The sequence below is a fragment of the Athene cunicularia genome (genome assembly GCF_003259725.1).
Source record: "Athene cunicularia isolate RWA chromosome 1 unlocalized genomic scaffold, athCun1 chr1_part2, whole genome shotgun sequence".
In the NCBI taxonomy this organism is placed as follows: Eukaryota; Metazoa; Chordata; class Aves; order Strigiformes; family Strigidae; genus Athene; species Athene cunicularia.
In genome coordinates, this window is record NW_020799092.1 from 40,126,114 (window position 1) to 40,133,440 (window position 7,327).

At 39.1% G+C, this 7,327-nt stretch overlaps 1 long non-coding RNA gene across 3 annotated transcripts in view; it reads right to left on the reverse strand.

Moving 5' to 3' along the window:
* Positions 1 to 2,809: 2,809 nt before the first annotated feature.
* LOC113475934 overlaps positions 2,810 to 7,327 on the reverse strand; it is a 26,631-nt gene continuing 22,113 nt past the window's right edge. For 2 of the 3 annotated variants that reach the window (XR_003397641.1, XR_003397639.1), the window contains exon 4: positions 5,068 to 5,093. This is a non-coding gene — a long non-coding RNA (uncharacterized LOC113475934). Of the gene's footprint in view, positions 3,124 to 5,067; positions 5,094 to 7,327 lie in introns of those variants that run through there. The other variant, XR_003397640.1, reaches the window with a different exon arrangement.

Consider the following 7,327-nt stretch of genomic DNA (forward strand, 5'->3'; position numbering starts at 1 on the left):
CCGAGAATGAAGTTGAGCTAAAATGCTGATTAAACTGTGAATTTGGGATTATTTACTGGAGGAATTATTATTTATGCAGTGACCTGTCCTGTTAATTCAGATGTCTAAATGAGAAGCCTAAAGCTAGTATGACTATCACACAAATGACACAGTAAGCTAGGATAAATACCTGTGCACATATGGGTATGGCCGGGCATGAGATTTACACTATCTCCTCCAGATTTTCAAGGACCAGCAAGAATTCACTGGATGCTGCCAGCATCATGGCACTTTCCCAGGCTCAGAACCTTCTGTCAGGGCAAATCAGTTCCAGGATACCTGCCCTTCACAGAGAAAACACACATGTGCCTGGCTCTCACCTGCTTTCCCTGAATAGTTTGCATAGTGGCACATTCTCTAAGAAAGACAAGAGGAAGGTTCCAGGGATTTATACACCAGACATCTTCACAGTCCCTGGAAAGATCACAGAGTCTGTCTTTTTGGGATGCATTTCTAAACATGCGTAGAATAAAAAACTTAAAGCTGTAATCAGCATGGATTTACAAGGGACAAATGATGTTCAGAAAATCTGAGTGCCTCCTACAACAAAATGACAAGGGGAGGTCTGCAGATGAGATGTACCTCAGCTTTAGAAGGGTTTTGTCTCCATACTCCATGGCATTTTCAATTGGTAGCTGAGGAACTGTGGACTGGAAGAAATGGTGGTTAGATGGACAGAAAATTGACTGTACCTCTGGGCTCAAAGTGTGGCAATGAGTGGCTCAGCATCTGCTTGGTGGCCAGCAATGAGTAGAGTACCCCAAGGGTACTTGTTTGTATTGACCTAGATGATGACTTAGGATGTATCACCTACAAATTTATCAATGATACTAAACTACAGGGAGAGACTTGCACAATGAATGGCAGAACTTGAATCCACAAGGACTTTGATAAACTTGAGAACTGGGCCAACAGAATCTTCATTATGTCCAGCAAAGAGAAAAGCAAACTTCTGCTCTTGGGACAGTGTAAGCTCACACATGATTAAAGGATGAGTAGCAGTCCTGCTTGAAAAGAAGGTTAATGATGGATTCTAGGCTGAATACGCTCTTTCACTTTGAATAAGCAAACTGCAGATCAGGCTGTGTGAAGAGAAGTTGCTCAAGAGATATGGGGAAGTTGTTATTCCCCCCTTCCTGGAGCTCGTGAAACTGCATGTGGAAAAATAAATCAAGTTCTGCACCACCTACTGGACACATTCATAGGCCTGGGCCACAAGGAGATGTTGAGAGGTCCTTAGTCTACAGAAGAGTCCAAGGGCTGGTCTAATAGTAGTCAACAACTACTGGAAGGGTAGTAAAAAAAAAAAAAAAGACTTAGGGAGGTTAAGGAGATCATTAGGAAAAACTTTTCACTCTGAGGAAGAAATTTACAGTGAAGCCCTGTGTCAAGCTCTGCAGGTAAACTCCGAAATCTCCATGTTTGGAGGTTTTCAAGATGCAGTTAGGCAAAGCCACAGCTGACCTGACCTAGTGCTGGGAACAGTCCTGCCATTTTTATGGAGAAGTTGGACTAAATGACCTTCAAAAGTCTTTTAAAAAAACTTCTGTGATGAGCAGTTTTATGTTTTTCCTTCATTGCTCTACACTGACTAAGGATGTCTGAATCTACACCACGAATTCTGTCTGCTCCACAGATTAATAGCTTGAAAGATTAATAGCTTGGAAAATACCTTTTCTGTGGTTGTCTGGGAATCCTTAGCTCGCTCTCCTTTGCATTCAGAATGTACATCTTACCAAGACCTGGCTCCTGTGGTGAAAGCATTATGAACTGCAGCTCTCCATGCAAATTTGTATGCAAATTAAGATTTCACAGACAGCCTAATTACTGGAACATCCTATATTTCAGAAGTTTGGCCTTTCAACTTAAGTATGGGATACCTTTCTATAAAAAATCCAAAATTTACTATCAGGAGTGTTTGAACTGCATACCTCCAGAATAGACATCTTGCAGCTCATAAGCAGATGATAAAGGAGAAGGCTGTTGCTCCAAGGGATGGTGCAGAAGAATCAGCTCCAAAACCTAGTAATTTTGGGCTTCTCCCACACTTAACACCCATACATAGAGAAGAAGTGAGGAATGTGGAAAACTCCCCGTGATGACTTTCACCATCATCTCACCACAGGAGTGAGTTTGGTCCCAACTGTAATTCTGGAGAGATCTGTACATTTTTCTCCACCAGTAGGTTTATTTCTCTCATAATACCTTCCCTAAATAGTCACTTCTGCAAGAAGCAGCCAGGCACGGGTGATGCAGCTGGTACTAGAGTCACTGATCGAGTAGCGAGCCAGACTCTGCAAAACAGTTCTAGACATTCATTAATTTTAACACACTGCAGAATCTTCCTGATCAACACACATTACTGAAGGCAATTAGTTATTTTAAATAATTCTCACTTGATACAGAATTCTCAATTCTCTCACAGAATTCTCAATTCTGCCCAAATTGAATGCAATTTTGCTAGTAAAGAATAAAATATATTCCCTACCTAAGGATTTCCTACTTTCAAGTTCTAAAAGCCACTGGGACAAAACAAAAGAAAAAAAAAATCCCCAAAACAAGAAGGAAAAGTGAGGAAAGGACCAAATATCCTAAACATATCATTACCAAAAAATCCTTCCCTAATTCAGGTTGTAAACTTGATAAATGAAAACAACACATGTGATAGAAAAATGTCATACACTCAGAAGGTTTTATTTTTAAGACAAGAATTTACTTTAAAAAAAAAAAATAGAAGCAGGTGCTCCCTTTTTGTGTTAATGCCAAAAACTTCAGATTTTGGCACAAAAATAACAGAAATACAGTCAAAGAGAAAATATGCTTTAGTTATTGTACCACCTTAAAAGCTGTGTTCCTAAGTTGCCAGGAAGCTCTACTTACAGATTTGTTTGCTTTTCTTTTATTTGGTGAGCTTTCACCTATTCTGCTTTGTTATTCTCACTCTTTAAACCTGTATTTGAGGTAAGTAGGAAATTAACTGCCTGCATGCTTGTGGGTGTTCATCCAGAGCCTTTGCAACTTGTCTCATACAATTTACAATTTCTCCTGGTGTCGCAGAGACTATTGTAAAAGCACCTATTCAGGCTGCAAAGCACAAAAAAGTTAGAGGAAAATAGCACTAACAATTTAACTATAGAGTCTATCATGCTCTGTGTGCAAGCAGTAAAGGCAAGAGGGAGAAGTGAGGGGTTTGAAAAACCACAGGCACTAGCACAGCCCGCCTGTCTTTTTCCCTCTTTCTTCTCCCAGGCATCTTCTCCCCATCTGCATCTCTAGACTGCTGTTCCCATCTCCAGTTTCCTCTTCAAGACCGCCTTCTTTGTTAATCTACTTAACCTGTGTCATGTAGCAGAGAACATTTGTGTAAACTATTCACACCCGTAGAAGTTGTACGCAACTGGTAGCAGTTGGGAGTTTTGGATTATGGTTCATCTAAAGCCACTTTCTAAGTGTCACTGGTTTGGGCTCACCCCATGGGCTGTGGGTGCAGGGCTGTGGATGGTGGTAACTGCACTCTTAATCACCAGCCAAGGCACAGGCAGATGAACAGGCACCTGTCCATCTCTTGCTCTGCCTCTTCCACCATATGTCGTTGTCATTTCCTCAGATCTCAGTTTACCCCATTTTCCACCTCCCCAATGTCCTGTTTTAGCTGATGAACAGGTAAAGAGGTTTATTCTCTGTACTCAGTTGAATCTCTGTGGTCCCCTTTATCTACTCTGATGATCTGGAAGGCCTCGTACCACCCTTGTATCTTGTTGAGCTGGAGAAGGTACAGGACTAGTCTTGTGCCCTCCATGGTTGGAATTCCCAACCTGAATCCTGAAAGATACTGAAAGCTGACAAGCAGAGGCATTGCTGGGATAAGTCTCACAAGCATTAATATCACAGTGTAACTGTTGCCAGTTATTTATACATATCGCAATCCATATTGTTAGAGAACTAGTCTGAACTTTAACATTCACATCTCTCAAAGCATTTGGCTTAAATGGATACTTCATTTCCCCAAGTAAAAGGCAAGCTGAGGCTTGGTTGTTAAGTCCCACTCTCTTCAGTAAATCCTACAGTAGGAATTACTAATTTTCACTCTCTTTTCTCCTGAGCAAAGATGTTGCAATATCATTTATAGGGTGAAGCTCTGAATAGAACTATGGCTAATAGCTAGTATGTTCTCAGCACCCCACATAATAGTGTCAGACTCCTCAGGGATAAAATTTCCACTTTTTGGAAGAGCTGGGTTTTCTTTTGCCATAGAAATTACAGGCCTAAATTTACAGTTAGTCACTCTAACCATAAACTTTCTATAGACAACCACAGTGTTATGTAAATTGCACCAGCATCCTCCCCTTGCTCATCCTCTAAAATGTCATAATACTGGTCAGAATGGTTGAAACCTTAATTTGGTGGTTTCTGTGGAAAACATCTACAGTGATTTAATGAATGTATAGTCCTCTCCAAGCATACATTTTGCTTCCTTGTTGACAGCTCATTGGCCTGTGTAGAGCCCAGACATTTCTATTGAGCGATGCTCTAGCTCTTGTCTATTATTTCCACTAACAGCTGGACTCTCTGGCCCTTCCTGCCTTATAGCTGAAAGAGCTTAGGAAAATCTGGCAGGTTCTTTGACATGCAGCTAGGTTTTTTAATTCTTCATTACAGTTTAAAAATCCCTACTGGGGAATCAATTTTCTGATCATTCAAACTCAAGCAAGTCAAGGAGTCTATAATATTAATGGTGTCTCATTGCTTTAAAATTCAAAGGGGACAATATATGACACCATTTAAGAACAAAAGAGGGAGAATAGCCAAGGCAGTGAATGACACACCCCTTTGCCCAGAGTCCAGTTCTACCTTAAACACTGTAACTTCCTATGGCTGAAACTACTGCCACAACTGAAAATTCAGTGTCTTTGAAGGAGAAGACTTTTTCTTGTGCATAACTGACAGTATCTGCCCAATAAAAGAAATGACAGATTCTAGGGGTACCTACTTATGATCAGCATTAATTTTGCCACTGTTATGCTACTACAGAGAGAAATGATTTGGAGGGTTTTCTAAGGAGAAAAAATTAGGGGACATTATTAGGAGACATCTTCTCCCTCTAAACAAATACTCTCCACAGCAGTAATTATGTCTTTCAATAAGGTATGTTATATCAGTCAGAGACTAAACTATGGTCATGATGACTGTAATAAAGCAGTGAATACCATCTGAAATTATTCATAGAAACTGCAATAATTTAAATTTTATCTAAATTATGTAAACATATAGTAGTAGCCAAAAAAAAATCTAAACCCTAAATTCAAAAATATACACTGAAAAATCCCTAAACTATCAGCAATTTTCCACTGCATTAGAGACTGTGAGGAATCTGTCTATGCAATCTGAATTAATTTTGTTTGATTTTATGAACTCTATTTATTACTATGACCTTTGGTCTTCTTTAAAACTTTCTTTTTATGGTAGAAAAGGCAGTATCTTTGAATCTGAGACAGGAACATCAAAGACTGTCATCAAAGAGACAGGCTCTTCAAGAAGAACAAAAACAGACGAATCACCAACCACATCAGAGGGTTGAGCTGAACAAGTGAAGGACTGGAAAGACACGATCTCCCTAAGGATGCTGAAAGGCATCCCAGAAGTTGTTATGGTACAAGAGGGAGGAGTTTGATGTCAGATATTGTTTTTTGTACACATCTGTAAATCTCCTCAGTTTTCTGCAAGTAAAGCTACTGCAGGTTTAAGAAGGGCTTTAGCAAAGACTAGTTTATATGTTTTGTTTGGTCAAAGAATTAAATCAAAGACCTTACTTCAGTTTGTTCTGAGTAGTACATGCAAGGTGTTTGCAGTTATCCTGCAATGGTGTCAGGTCCAGCACTAATATGGACAGACAGGGAAGTGGTCTGTAGCCTTCCAGAAAGGGGTCACTGGAAATCAACATCATTTTTTCCCTTGAAGGTGTGCCTCCCATGCCAAAACTCCACTATAGAAAGTTCGAGCCTCGCATCTCAATTTTTGGCTCCAAGGCTTGGAAGCAATAGAATTTCTCAGACAGCTGCTAGTATTTTACCTTTTTATCATGGGAAGATCATTCTTTTATTAGTAATCTCAGTTCTGGAAACACCTTAAACTTTCACAAACAAATAAATGATGCACCTGAGCAGGAACACCACTATTCTGAACCATTCAAGTTGTTAAATATTATAGGCAGTTAATAACAGCATCTCACAGTACAGTGTGCAGGGCCTTAGTCCTATAGGTACACCTCTTACAGTGATAATGATTGCCTGGTATAGTAGGGAGTCAAATATAGTCCTTGTAAATTTAGTACAATATGACAAATGCATTTTCTGAAAGCACAAGTCCTTGGTGGTAGTAGGCTGTACATCTCACCACTTTGTGTTCTCATCATGTCAAATCCTTCAAGTTAAGTGACATTACACTCAGTCTGCACTAAACAGTGCTGGTGATTCACTAGGCTGCAGTCTTTTAAGTCTGTACTGAGCCAATACTCTGATAAGGGTTTATTAAAGAGCACCCTGATGATGCAGGTCTAATCCTTTGATGGGACCTACTGTTGGGATGTGACCCCTTTCTGATCATTTAACACTCATAGCAATTTTTATAAAAGCCACAGTTTGAGTCTTAGCTTGGATATCTTGGACAAATTCCAACTCAGGAACAGCATGTTGAAAAGTCAAATCCCCAGATAGTTTCAGTGATAGAAACCAAGTTACTGTTTAAACTGTTTATTATTGATGGAGACTTTAAGCAGTAGTTGTCATCTACACCGGAGGTAATTACCTCTGGTGATTCCATCCTTTACCAAGCACTCATTACAAATCTGTTCTCCATGTCTTAGGAGTATTATGAAAAATAATTATTTCAGTCACTGTGAAGGCACTGCAGACTTTTATGTAAGAGGTGCTATGTAGGTGTTAAGTATTATTGCATTGCTTGCAATGTTATTATTACATTGCTTTTTTTTTTTTTTTCAGTAGAGCCTCCACCTAGCTCCAGACTTGTTTAAAAATACAGTTCAGAGGCACCTAGAAAGGAATTTTCTCCATGGGCTGGGAAAATAGGGTGCTAAAATATTTTCATTTGTGAACCTGGTTTATAAATTCATAATCACTTGACTAACTAGAAAGCAGCATTAAAAGAAGCTTGTTACATTTTCCATTTTGTACACAATAAATAATATAAATAATAACTATAAATCATATTTAGAAAATGGAGTTATAAAATGCCTTTGGGAACAAAAAAAAAAAAAAAAAAAAAAAAAAAA